Source organism: Mesoplodon bidens (assembly GCF_964165515.1).
Source record: "Mesoplodon bidens genome assembly, chromosome: 17".
Taxonomy (NCBI): Eukaryota; Metazoa; Chordata; class Mammalia; order Artiodactyla; family Ziphiidae; genus Mesoplodon; species Mesoplodon bidens.
The window spans coordinates 36,319,942-36,334,633 of NC_138174.1; positions in this window are offsets into that span (position 1 = coordinate 36,319,942).

The following is a 14,692-nucleotide window of genomic DNA, read 5'->3' on the forward strand; positions in this document are numbered from 1 at the left end:
GGGATATTATCTTGCCCTGTGTCTTTTCTTATTTGGGTGTACGCGCACCTCCCACGGTTGTGGCCTCTCCCATTGCGGAGCGCCAGCTCCTGAGGCTTAGGTTCAGCGGCTAAGGCTCCCGGGTCCGGCACTACGGCAGCATGTGGGACCTTCCCGGATCGGGGTACGAACCCGTGTCTCCTGCATCGGCAGGCTGACTTTCCACTACAGTTCCACAAAGAAAGCCTGACCCTGCTTTAGAGCTAAAGGGAACCGAAACGCAAACACTGGCTTTGCACTACGGCCCTGGGTTGCCATGCAGAAAGATTGGTGGGCAGCAGCTTCCATGAGGCATTTTGGCTGTACGACTTTAGTTTCACGAGTGTAGGCTTTCCCTACTCCTAGCACGTTAGCACCAGTTTCCTTACAAGAACACTCTGGAAGCCAGGCTCCGGTGGGCCTGTGGAGCAGCACCCAGCCCCGTAGGTCCTTCAGCGCACCCCTGTGTTTTCTGAGTGAAGCGCAACACACTGCACTCTTCCCTGGGAGAGCTAGATATCCTCAGCTCTGCCACAGCTTCAGAAAGACGTTCCTAGCCAGTCCAGCAGGTCCAAAACACTCTTGTTGCCGGGATTTTAGTCCCTGCAGGCATGCCTGCGAGAGGCGAATGAGCTTTCTCGAAAGAAGCAGGCTGCTTCCACTTCCTGAGTAAGCTTTCCTGCCCTGCTTTAGGGCGAAATGGAAACTCAGTGTCCACACGAGACTCGAAAATCGCCGTGGTGGGCCGTCCCGATTGGAGAGCGTGCAGCAGTTTTCCAGAGGCATTACTTGCTGTTCTGCTTTAGTTTTCAGTAGTACCCCTTTAAGGAGTCCTAAGAACGTCGTGTCAGCACCCGAGTCAGTGCAAGAACACTGAGTACCGCCAGGCTCCTAGGGCCCGCTTGAGCATCATCCAGCCCCGAAGGCCCTTAGGTGTACGCCTGTTTATGCCGAGTGTAGGGCAACATACTGCACTCTTCCTTGGGAGAGACAGATCTCCTAAGCTCTCCAACGGCTTCTGAAACAAGGTTGTATCCAGTCCAACATGACAAGGAAGATGGCTCCCTTGCCTTACCTGAGCTATACCTCGAAAACCACTCTGCTTAGCGCTCCTTCTAGGACCTTAAACCTGCAGTCACCTTACCTACGGAAAAAGTCAGGCTAGGTTCCACTGCAACTGACGCACAGTTCTTCGTGGAACACAGCAGGCTTTTGGAAGATGCACAGGCCCCTAGGCCGACCTGGGGCTTTCGAAAATTTAGGCAGTTCCCTCCAAGCCGAAAACCCTGCATACAAAACTTGATTTAGGGAAGGGGTCAGTGGGTAGCTTGCGTCTCTTCTGACTTCGTCAGAATAACAGGTGCTTAAGCAGTGCGTCAACCTGGAATGGGGGGCCTGATATCACAAGCCTTGTTTTCCCCGCTGGAAAGCGCCATGCGTGAGCCCTTGACGCTTCCGGGTAATAGTGCGTTTGCCGGCTTACTAGTCAGTGCAGGCGTGGCACTGAGTAAAAACTGAGTTTCCTGGGAAGAAATAGGGTATTACGACTTCCAGGGTGGGAGATTTCCCCGCCTTGCTTTACAGCGAAACGGAATCTCCACATGAACACTCGCCTCGACGTGTAGCCCTGCTCTGCCATGCAGAAGGGGAGGCGTGCGGCATCTTCTATGAGACCCACGTCGTAGCTCTTCTTTACTTTAAAGGCAGTGAGCTGTAAAGGCCTCCTAGGACCCTCGCGTCCGCACACGATTCTCTATAAGAACACTGAGTAACTGCAGGCTCCTAGTGGCCTGGTGAGCCTCATCCAGTCGCCAAGATCCTTAGCTGTACCCCTCTGTAGCTGAGTGTAGGGCAACATATTGAACTCGTGCGTCGGAGAGCTAGACTGCCTCCGGTCACAGACGGATTCAGTAACACGGTTGTAGCACTTCCAGCATTCAATGCCGGTCAGCCTCATTGCCCTGTCAGAGCGATACTGAGAGAGACAGTCTGCTTAGCATTCCTTCTAGGTCTTGTTACCTGCAGTCACCCTACCTCAAGGAAAAACTCGGGTTGGGTTCCACTGCAACTAAAGATCAGTTCTTCGCGGAACACAGCAGGCTTTTGGAAGATGCACAGCCCCTTAGGCTGACCCCCGGCATTCTTTCCTATAGGCCACGCCCTACAGCGCAGAACAACGCTGTATCGAGAAGTTGATTTAGGGAAGGGCCCAGTGAGTACCATGTGTCTCTTTGGAATTTTTTCGAAACAAGAGGTACTTATGCTTCCTGTCAACCTCGACATGGGGGCCTGAGGGCACAGGCCTTTTTTCCCCAATGTTGACCATTACATTCGGGCAGCCTGGAACCTTCTGCCAAAACACTTGTGTTTCCAGGATTCTAGTCATTTCATGCAGGGCTCGGATAGGAAGTGGACTTTTCTCCAAGAAACAGGGTGCCTCCGTTTCCTGGGTGGGATATTATCTTGCCCTGTGTCTTTTCTTATTTGGGTGTACGCGCACCTCCCACGGTTGTGGCCTCTCCCATTGCGGAGCGCCAGCTCCTGAGGCTTAGGTTCAGCGGCTAAGGCTCCCGGGTCCGGCACTACGGCAGCATGTGGGACCTTCCCGGATCGGGGTACGAACCCGTGTCTCCTGCATCGGCAGGCTGACTTTCAACTACAGTTCCACAAAGAAAGCCTGACCCTGCTTTAGAGCTAAAGGGAACCGAAACGCAAACACTGGCTTTGCACTCCGGCCCTGGGTTGCCATGCAGAAAGACTGGTGGGCAGCAGCTTCCATGAGGCATTTTGGCTGTACGACTTTAGTTTCACGAGTGTAGGCTTTCCCTACTCCTAGCACGTTAGCACCAGTTTCCTTACAAGAACACTCAGGAAGCCAGCTCCGGTGGGCCTGTGGAGCAGCACCCAGCCCCGTAGGTCCTTCAGCGCACCCCTGTGTTTTCTGAGTGAAGCGCAACACACTGCACTCTTCCCTGGGAGAGGTAGATATCCTCAGCTCTGCCACAGCTTCAGAAAGACGTTCCTAGCCAGTCCAGCAGGTCAAAAACACTCTTGTTGCCGGGATTTTAGTCCCTGCAGGCATGCCTGCGAGAGGCGAATGAGCTTTCTCGAAAGAAGCAGGCTGCTTCCTCTTCCTGAGTAAGCTTTCCTGCCCTGCTTTAGGGCGAAATGGAAACTCAGTGTCCACACGAGACTCGAAAATCGCCGTGGTGGGCCGTCCCGATTGGAGAGCGTGCAGCAGTTTTCCAGAGGCATTACTTGCTGTTCTGCTTTAGTTTTCGGTAGTACCCCTTTAAGGAGTCCTAAGAACGTCGTGTCAGCACCCGAGTCAGTGCAAGAACACTGAGTACCGCCAGGCTCCTAGGGCCCGCTTGAGCATCATCCAGCCCCGAAGGCCCTTAGGTGTACGCCTGTTTATGCCGAGTGTAGGGCAACATACTGCACTCTTCCTTGGGAGAGACAGATCTCCTAAGCTCTCCAACGGCTTCTGAAACAAGTTTGTATCCAGTCCAACATGACAAGGAAGATGGCTCCCTTGCCTTACCTGAGCTATACCTCGAAAAACACTCTGCTTAGCGCTCCTTCTAGGACCTTAAACCTGCAGTCACCTTACCTACGGAAAAAGTCAGGCTAGGTTCCACTGCAACTGACGCACAGTTCTTCGTGGAACACAGCAGGCTTTTGGAAGATGCACAGGCCCCTAGGCCGACCTGGGGCTTTCGAAAATTTAGGCAGTTCCCTCCAAGCCGAAAACCCTGCATACAAAACTTGATTTAGGGAAGGGGTCAGTGGGTAGCTTGCGTCTCTTCTGACTTCGTCAGAATAACAGGTGCTTAAGCAGTGCGTCAACCTCGAATGGGGGGCCTGATATCACAAGCCTTGTTTTCCCCGCTGGAAAGCGCCATGCGTGAGCCCTTGACACTTCCGGGTAATAGTGCGTTTGCCGGCTTACTAGTCAGTGCAGGCGTGGCACTGAGTAAAAACTGAGTTTCCTGGGAAGAAATAGGGTATTACGACTTCCAGGGTGGGAGATTTCCCCGCCTTGCTTTACAGCGAAACGGAATCTCCACATGAACACTCGCCTCGACGTGTAGCCCTGCTCTGCCATGCAGAAGGGGAGGCGTGCGGCATCCTCTATGAGACCCACGTCGTAGCTCTGCTTTACTTTAAAGGCAGTGAGCTGTAAAGGCCTCCTAGGACCCTCGCGTCCGCACACGATTCTCTATAAGAACACTGAGTAACTGCAGGCTCCTAGTGGCCTGGTGAGCCTCATCCAGTCGCCAAGATCCTTAGCTGTACCCCTCTGTAGCTGAGTGTAGGGCAACATATTGAACTCGTGCGTCGGAGAGCTAGACTGCCTCCGGTCACAGACGGATTCAGTAACACGGTTGTAGCACTTCCAGCATTCAATGCCGGTCAGCCTCATTGCCCTGTCAGAGCGATACTGAGAGAGACAGTCTGCTTAGCATTCCTTCTAGGTCTTGTTACCTGCAGTCACCCTACCTCAAGGAAAAACTCGGGTTGGGTTCCACTGCAACTAAAGATCACTTCTTCGCGGAACACAGCAGGCTTTTGGAAGATGCACAGCCCCTTAGGCTGACCCCCGGCATTCTTTCCTTTAGGCCACGCCCTACAGCGCAGAACAACGCTGTATCGAGAAGTTGATTTAGGGAAGGGCCCAGTGAGTACCATGTGTCTCTTTGGAATTTTTTCGAAACAAGAGGTACTTATGCTTCCTGTCAACCTCGACATGGGGGCCTGAGGGCACAGGCCTTTTTTCCCCAATGTTGACCATTACATTCGGGCAGGCTGGAACCTTCTGCCAAAACACTTGTGTTTCCAGGATTCTAGTCATTTCATGCAGGGCTCGGATAGGAAGTTGACTTTTCTCCAAGAAACAGGGTGCCTCCGTTTCCTGGGTGGGATATTATCTTGCCCTGTGTCTTTTCCTATTTGGGTGTACGCGCACCTCTCAGGGTTGTGGGAGATTCTAGTCATTTCATGCAGGGCTCGGATAGGAAGTTGACTTTTCTCCAAGAAACAGGGTGCCTCCGTTTCCTGGGTGGGATATTATCTTGCCCTGTGTCTTTTCTTATTTGGGTGTACGCGCACCTCCCACGGTTGTGGCCTCTCCCATTGCGGAGCGCCAGCTCCTGAGGCTTAGGTTCAGCGGCTAAGGCTCCCGGGTCCGGCACTACGGCAGCATGTGGGACCTTCCCGGATCGGGGTACGAACCCGTGTCTCCTGCATCGGCAGGCTGACTTTCCACTACAGTTCCACAAAGAAAGCCTGACCCTGCTTTAGAGCTAAAGGGAACCGAAACGCAAACACTGGCTTTGCACTACGGCCCTGGGTTGCCATGCAGAAAGATTGGTGGGCAGCAGCTTCCATGAGGCATTTTGGCTGTACGACTTTAGTTTCACGAGTGTAGGCTTTCCCTACTCCTAGCACGTTAGCACCAGTTTCCTTACAAGAACACTCTGGAAGCCAGGCTCCGGTGGGCCTGTGGAGCAGCACCCAGCCCCGTAGGTCCTTCAGCGCACCCCTGTGTTTTCTGAGTGAAGCGCAACACACTGCACTCTTCCCTGGGAGAGCTAGATATCCTCAGCTCTGCCACAGCTTCAGAAAGACGTTCCTAGCCAGTCCAGCAGGTCCAAAACACTCTTGTTGCCGGGATTTTAGTCCCTGCAGGCATGCCTGCGAGAGGCGAATGAGCTTTCTCGAAAGAAGCAGGCTGCTTCCACTTCCTGAGTAAGCTTTCCTGCCCTGCTTTAGGGCGAAATGGAAACTCAGTGTCCACACGAGACTCGAAAATCGCCGTGGTGGGCCGTCCCGATTGGAGAGCGTGCAGCAGTTTTCCAGAGGCATTACTTGCTGTTCTGCTTTAGTTTTCGGTAGTACCCCTTTAAGGAGTCCTAAGAACGTCGTGTCAGCACCCGAGTCAGTGCAAGAACACTGAGTACCGCCAGGCTCCTAGGGCCCGCTTGAGCATCATCCAGCCCCGAAGGCCCTTAGGTGTACGCCTGTTTATGCCGAGTGTAGGGCAACATACTGCACTCTTCCTTGGGAGAGACAGATCTCCTAAGCTCTCCAACGGCTTCTGAAACAAGGTTGTATCCAGTCCAACATGACAAGGAAGATGGCTCCCTTGCCTTACCTGAGCTATACCTCGAAAACCACTCTGCTTAGCGCTCCTTCTAGGACCTTAAACCTGCAGTCACCTTACCTACGGAAAAAGTCAGGCTAGCTTCCACTGCAACTGACGCACAGTTCTTCGTGGAACACAGCAGGCTTTTGGAAGATGCACAGGCCCCTAGGCCGACCTGGGGCTTTCGAAAATTTAGGCAGTTCCCTCCAAGCCGAAAACCCTGCATACAAAACTTGATTTAGGGAAGGGGTCAGTGGGTAGCTTGCGTCTCTTCTGACTTCGTCAGAATAACAGGTGCTTAAGCAGTGCGTCAACCTGGAATGGGGGGCCTGATATCACAAGCCTTGTTTTCCCCGCTGGAAAGCGCCATGCGTGAGCCCTTGACGCTTCCGGGTAATAGTGCGTTTGCCGGCTTACTAGTCAGTGCAGGCGTGGCACTGAGTAAAAACTGAGTTTCCTGGGAAGAAATAGGGTATTACGACTTCCAGGGTGGGAGATTTCCCCGCCTTGCTTTACAGCGAAACGGAATCTCCACATGAACACTCGCCTCGACGTGTAGCCCTGCTCTGCCATGCAGAAGGGGAGGCGTGCGGCATCTTCTATGAGACCCACGTCGTAGCTCTGCTTTACTTTAAAGGCAGTGAGCTGTAAAGGCCTCCTAGGACCCTCGCGTCCGCACACGATTCTCTATAAGAACACTGAGTAACTGCAGGCTCCTAGTGGCCTGGTGAGCCTCATCCAGTCGCCAAGATCCTTAGCTGTACCCCTCTGTAGCTGAGTGTAGGGCAACATATTGAACTCGTGCGTCGGAGAGCTAGACTGCCTCCGGTCACAGACGGATTCAGTAACACGGTTGTAGCACTTCCAGCATTCAATGCCGGTCAGCCTCATTGCCCTGTCAGAGCGATACTGAGAGAGACAGTCTGCTTAGCATTCCTTCTAGGTCTTGTTACCTGCAGTCACCCTACCTCAAGGAAAAACTCGGGTTGGGTTCCACTGCAACTAAAGATCAGTTCTTCGCGGAACACAGCAGGCTTTTGGAAGATGCACAGCCCCTTAGGCTGACCCCCGGCATTCTTTCCTTTAGGCCACGCCCTACAGCGCAGAACAACGCTGTATCGAGAAGTTGATTTAGGGAAGGGCCCAGTGAGTACCATGTGTCTCTTTGGAATTTTTTCGAAACAAGAGGTACTTATGCTTCCTGTCAACCTCGACATGGGGGCCTGAGGGCACAGGCCTTTTTTCCCCAATGTTGACCATTACATTCGGGCAGCCTGGAACCTTCTGCCAAAACACTTGTGTTTCCAGGATTCTAGTCATTTCATGCAGGGCTCGGATAGGAAGTGGACTTTTCTCCAAGAAACAGGGTGCCTCCGTTTCCTGGCTGGGATATTATCTTGCCCTGTGTCTTTTCTTATTTGGGTGTACGCGCACCTCCCACGGTTGTGGCCTCTCCCATTGCGGAGCGCCAGCTCCTGAGGCTTAGGTTCAGCGGCTAAGGCTCCCGGGTCCGGCACTACGGCAGCATGTGGGACCTTCCCGGATCGGGGTACGAACCCGTGTCTCCTGCATCGGCAGGCTGACTTTCAACTACAGTTCCACAAAGAAAGCCTGACCCTGCTTTAGAGCTAAAGGGAACCGAAACGCAAACACTGGCTTTGCACTCCGGCCCTGGGTTGCCATGCAGAAAGACTGGTGGGCAGCAGCTTCCATGAGGCATTTTGGCTGTACGACTTTAGTTTCACGAGTGTAGGCTTTCCCTACTCCTAGCACGTTAGCACCAGTTTCCTTACAAGAACACTCAGGAAGCCAGCTCCGGTGGGCCTGTGGAGCAGCACCCAGCCCCGTAGGTCCTTCAGCGCACCCCTGTGTTTTCTGAGTGAAGCGCAACACACTGCACTCTTCCCTGGGAGAGGTAGATATCCTCAGCTCTGCCACAGCTTCAGAAAGACGTTCCTAGCCAGTCCAGCAGGTCAAAAACACTCTTGTTGCCGGGATTTTAGTCCCTGCAGGCATGCCTGCGAGAGGCGAATGAGCTTTCTCGAAAGAAGCAGGCTGCTTCCACTTCCTGAGTAAGCTTTCCTGCCCTGCTTTAGGGCGAAATGGAAACTCAGTGTCCACACGAGACTCGAAAATCGCCGTGGTGGGCCGTCCCGATTGGAGAGCGTGCAGCAGTTTTCCAGAGGCATTACTTGCTGTTCTGCTTTAGTTTTCGGTAGTACCCCTTTAAGGAGTCCTAAGAACGTCGTGTCAGCACCCGAGTCAGTGCAAGAACACTGAGTACCGCCAGGCTCCTAGGGCCCGCTTGAGCATCATCCAGCCCCGAAGGCCCTTAGGTGTACGCCTGTTTATGCCGAGTGTAGGGCAACATACTGCACTCTTCCTTGGGAGAGACAGATCTCCTAAGCTCTCCAACGGCTTCTGAAACAAGTTTGTATCCAGTCCAACATGACAAGGAAGATGGCTCCCTTGCCTTACCTGAGCTATACCTCGAAAAACACTCTGCTTAGCGCTCCTTCTAGGACCTTAAACCTGCAGTCACCTTACCTACGGAAAAAGTCAGGCTAGGTTCCACTGCAACTGACGCACAGTTCTTCGTGGAACACAGCAGGCTTTTGGAAGATGCACAGGCCCCTAGGCCGACCTGGGGCTTTCGAAAATTTAGGCAGTTCCCTCCAAGCCGAAAACCCTGCATACAAAACTTGATTTAGGGAAGGGGTCAGTGGGTAGCTTGCGTCTCTTCTGACTTCGTCAGAATAACAGGTGCTTAAGCAGTGCGTCAACCTCGAATGGGGGGCCTGATATCACAAGCCTTGTTTTCCCCGCTGGAAAGCGCCATGCGTGAGCCCTTGACACTTCCGGGTAATAGTGCGTTTGCCGGCTTACTAGTCAGTGCAGGCGTGGCACTGAGTAAAAACTGAGTTTCCTGGGAAGAAATAGGGTATTACGACTTCCAGGGTGGGAGATTTCCCCGCCTTGCTTTACAGCGAAACGGAATCTCCACATGAACACTCGCCTCGACGTGTAGCCCTGCTCTGCCATGCAGAAGGGGAGGCGTGCGGCATCCTCTATGAGACCCACGTCGTAGCTCTGCTTTACTTTAAAGGCAGTGAGCTGTAAAGGCCTCCTAGGACCCTCGCGTCCGCACACGATTCTCTATAAGAACACTGAGTAACTGCAGGCTCCTAGTGGCCTGGTGAGCCTCATCCAGTCGCCAAGATCCTTAGCTGTACCCCTCTGTAGCTGAGTGTAGGGCAACATATTGAACTCGTGCGTCGGAGAGCTAGACTGCCTCCGGTCACAGACGGATTCAGTAACACGGTTGTAGCACTTCCAGCATTCAATGCCGGTCAGCCTCATTGCCCTGTCAGAGCGATACTGAGAGAGACAGTCTGCTTAGCATTCCTTCTAGGTCTTGTTACCTGCAGTCACCCTACCTCAAGGAAAAACTCGGGTTGGGTTCCACTGCAACTAAAGATCAGTTCTTCGCGGAACACAGCAGGCTTTTGGAAGATGCACAGCCCCTTAGGCTGACCCCCGGCATTCTTTCCTTTAGGCCACGCCCTACAGCGCAGAACAACGCTGTATCGAGAAGTTGATTTAGGGAAGGGCCCAGTGAGTACCATGTGTCTCTTTGGAATTTTTTCGAAACAAGAGGTACTTATGCTTCCTGTCAACCTCGACATGGGGGCCTGAGGGCACAGGCCTTTTTTCCCCAATGTTGACCATTACATTCGGGCAGCCTGGAACCTTCTGCCAAAACACTTGTGTTTCCAGGATTCTAGTCATTTCATGCAGGGCTCGGATAGGAAGTTGACTTTTCTCCAAGAAACAGGGTGCCTCCGTTTCCTGGCTGGGATATTATCTTGCCCTGTGTCTTTTCCTATTTGGGTGTACGCGCACCTCTCAGGGTTGTGGGAGATTCTAGTCATTTCATGCAGGGCTCGGATAGGAAGTTGACTTTTCTCCAAGAAACAGGGTGCCTCCGTTTCCTGGGTGGGATATTATCTTGCCCTGTGTCTTTTCTTATTTGGGTGTACGCGCACCTCCCACGGTTGTGGCCTCTCCCATTGCGGAGCGCCAGCTCCTGAGGCTTAGGTTCAGCGGCTAAGGCTCCCGGGTCCGGCACTACGGCAGCATGTGGGACCTTCCCGGATCGGGGTACGAACCCGTGTCTCCTGCATCGGCAGGCTGACTTTCCACTACAGTTCCACAAAGAAAGCCTGACCCTGCTTTAGAGCTAAAGGGAACCGAAACGCAAACACTGGCTTTGCACTACGGCCCTGGGTTGCCATGCAGAAAGATTGGTGGGCAGCAGCTTCCATGAGGCATTTTGGCTGTACGACTTTAGTTTCACGAGTGTAGGCTTTCCCTACTCCTAGCACGTTAGCACCAGTTTCCTTACAAGAACACTCTGGAAGCCAGGCTCCGGTGGGCCTGTGGAGCAGCACCCAGCCCTGTAGGTCCTTCAGCGCACCCCTGTGTTTTCTGAGTGAAGCGCAACACACTGCACTCTTCCCTGGGAGAGCTAGATATCCTCAGCTCTGCCACAGCTTCAGAAAGACGTTCCTAGCCAGTCCAGCAGGTCAAAAACACTCTTGTTGCCGGGATTTTAGTCCCTGCAGGCATGCCTGCGAGAGGCGAATGAGCTTTCTCGAAAGAAGCAGGCTGCTTCCACTTCCTGAGTAAGCTTTCCTGCCCTGCTTTAGGGCGAAATGGAAACTCAGTGTCCACACGAGACTCGAAAATCGCCGTGGTGGGCCGTCCCGATTGGAGAGCGTGCAGCAGTTTTCCAGAGGCATTACTTGCTGTTCTGCTTTAGTTTTCAGTAGTACCCCTTTAAGGAGTCCTAAGAACGTCGTGTCAGCACCCGAGTCAGTGCAAGAACACTGAGTACCGCCAGGCTCCTAGGGCCCGCTTGAGCATCATCCAGCCCCGAAGGCCCTTAGGTGTACGCCTGTTTATGCCGAGTGTAGGGCAACATACTGCACTCTTCCTTGGGAGAGACAGATCTCCTAAGCTCTCCAACGGCTTCTGAAACAAGGTTGTATCCAGTCCAACATGACAAGGAAGATGGCTCCCTTGCCTTACCTGAGCTATACCTCGAAAACCACTCTGCTTAGCGCTCCTTCTAGGACCTTAAACCTGCAGTCACCTTACCTACGGAAAAAGTCAGGCTAGGTTCCACTGCAACTGACGCACAGTTCTTCGTGGAACACAGCAGGCTTTTGGAAGATGCACAGGCCCCTAGGCCGACCTGGGGCTTTCGAAAATTTAGGCAGTTCCCTCCAAGCCGAAAACCCTGCATACAAAACTTGATTTAGGGAAGGGGTCAGTGGGTAGCTTGCGTCTCTTCTGACTTCGTCAGAATAACAGGTGCTTAAGCAGTGCGTCAACCTGGAATGGGGGGCCTGATATCACAAGCCTTGTTTTCCCCGCTGGAAAGCGCCATGCGTGAGCCCTTGACGCTTCCGGGTAATAGTGCGTTTGCCGGCTTACTAGTCAGTGCAGGCGTGGCACTGAGTAAAAACTGAGTTTCCTGGGAAGAAATAGGGTATTACGACTTCCAGGGTGGGAGATTTCCCCGCCTTGCTTTACAGCGAAACGGAATCTCCACATGAACACTCGCCTCGACGTGTAGCCCTGCTCTGCCATGCAGAAGGGGAGGCGTGCGGCATCTTCTATGAGACCCACGTCGTAGCTCTGCTTTACTTTAAAGGCAGTGAGCTGTAAAGGCCTCCTAGGACCCTCGCGTCCGCACACGATTCTCTATAAGAACACTGAGTAACTGCAGGCTCCTAGTGGCCTGGTGAGCCTCATCCAGTCGCCAAGATCCTTAGCTGTACCCCTCTGTAGCTGAGTGTAGGGCAACATATTGAACTCGTGCGTCGGAGAGCTAGACTGCCTCCGGTCACAGACGGATTCAGTAACACGGTTGTAGCACTTCCAGCATTCAATGCCGGTCAGCCTCATTGCCCTGTCAGAGCGATACTGAGAGAGACAGTCTGCTTAGCATTCCTTCTAGGTCTTGTTACCTGCAGTCACCCTACCTCAAGGAAAAACTCGGGTTGGGTTCCACTGCAACTAAAGATCACTTCTTCGCGGAACACAGCAGGCTTTTGGAAGATGCACAGCCCCTTAGGCTGACCCCCGGCATTCTTTCCTTTAGGCCACGCCCTACAGCGCAGAACAACGCTGTATCGAGAAGTTGATTTAGGGAAGGGCCCAGTGAGTACCATGTGTCTCTTTGGAATTTTTTCGAAACAAGAGGTACTTATGCTTCCTGTCAACCTCGACATGGGGGCCTGAGGGCACAGGCCTTTTTTCCCCAATGTTGACCATTACATTCGGGCAGCCTGGAACCTTCTGCCAAAACACTTGTGTTTCCAGGATTCTAGTCATTTCATGCAGGGCTCGGATAGGAAGTGGACTTTTCTCCAAGAAACAGGGTGCCTCCGTTTCCTGGCTGGGATATTATCTTGCCCTGTGTCTTTTCTTATTTGGGTGTACGCGCACCTCCCACGGTTGTGGCCTCTCCCATTGCGGAGCGCCAGCTCCTGAGGCTTAGGTTCAGCGGCTAAGGCTCCCGGGTCCGGCACTACGGCAGCATGTGGGACCTTCCCGGATCGGGGTACGAACCCGTGTCTCCTGCATCGGCAGGCTGACTTTCAACTACAGTTCCACAAAGAAAGCCTGACCCTGCTTTAGAGCTAAAGGGAACCGAAACGCAAACACTGGCTTTGCACTCCGGCCCTGGGTTGCCATGCAGAAAGACTGGTGGGCAGCAGCTTCCATGAGGCATTTTGGCTGTACGACTTTAGTTTCACGAGTGTAGGCTTTCCCTACTCCTAGCACGTTAGCACCAGTTTCCTTACAAGAACACTCAGGAAGCCAGCTCCGGTGGGCCTGTGGAGCAGCACCCAGCCCCGTAGGTCCTTCAGCGCACCCCTGTGTTTTCTGAGTGAAGCGCAACACACTGCACTCTTCCCTGGGAGAGGTAGATATCCTCAGCTCTGCCACAGCTTCAGAAAGACGTTCCTAGCCAGTCCAGCAGGTCAAAAACACTCTTGTTGCCGGGATTTTAGTCCCTGCAGGCATGCCTGCGAGAGGCGAATGAGCTTTCTCGAAAGAAGCAGGCTGCTTCCACTTCCTGAGTAAGCTTTCCTGCCCTGCTTTAGGGCGAAATGGAAACTCAGTGTCCACACGAGACTCGAAAATCGCCGTGGTGGGCCGTCCCGATTGGAGAGCGTGCAGCAGTTTTCCAGAGGCATTACTTGCTGTTCTGCTTTAGTTTTCGGTAGTACCCCTTTAAGGAGTCCTAAGAACGTCGTGTCAGCACCCGAGTCAGTGCAAGAACACTGAGTACCGCCAGGCTCCTAGGGCCCGCTTGAGCATCATCCAGCCCCGAAGGCCCTTAGGTGTACGCCTGTTTATGCCGAGTGTAGGGCAACATACTGCACTCTTCCTTGGGAGAGACAGATCTCCTAAGCTCTCCAACGGCTTCTGAAACAAGTTTGTATCCAGTCCAACATGACAAGGAAGATGGCTCCCTTGCCTTACCTGAGCTATACCTCGAAAAACACTCTGCTTAGCGCTCCTTCTAGGACCTTAAACCTGCAGTCACCTTACCTACGGAAAAAGTCAGGCTAGGTTCCACTGCAACTGACGCACAGTTCTTCGTGGAACACAGCAGGCTTTTGGAAGATGCACAGGCCCCTAGGCCGACCTGGGGCTTTCGAAAATTTAGGCAGTTCCCTCCAAGCCGAAAACCCTGCATACAAAACTTGATTTAGGGAAGGGGTCAGTGGGTAGCTTGCGTCTCTTCTGACTTCGTCAGAATAACAGGTGCTTAAGCAGTGCGTCAACCTCGAATGGGGGGCCTGATATCACAAGCCTTGTTTTCCCCGCTGGAAAGCGCCATGCGTGAGCCCTTGACACTTCCGGGTAATAGTGCGTTTGCCGGCTTACTAGTCAGTGCAGGCGTGGCACTGAGTAAAAACTGAGTTTCCTGGGAAGAAATAGGGTATTACGACTTCCAGGGTGGGAGATTTCCCCGCCTTGCTTTACAGCGAAACGGAATCTCCACATGAACACTCGCCTCGACGTGTAGCCCTGCTCTGCCATGCAGAAGGGGAGGCGTGCGGCATCCTCTATGAGACTCACGTCGTAGCTCTGCTTTACTTTAAAGGCAGTGAGCTGTAAAGGCCTCCTAGGACCCTCGCGTCCGCACACGATTCTCTATAAGAACACTGAGTAACTGCAGGCTCCTAGTGGCCTGGTGAGCCTCATCCAGTCGCCAAGATCCTTAGCTGTACCCCTCTGTAGCTGAGTGTAGGGCAACATATTGAACTCGTGCGTCGGAGAGCTAGACTGCCTCCGGTCACAGACGGATTCAGTAACACGGTTGTAGCACTTCCAGCATTCAATGCCGGTCAGCCTCATTGCCCTGTCAGAGCGATACTGAGAGAGACAGTCTGCTTAGCATTCCTTCTAGGTCTTGTTACCTGCAGTCACCCTACCTCAAGG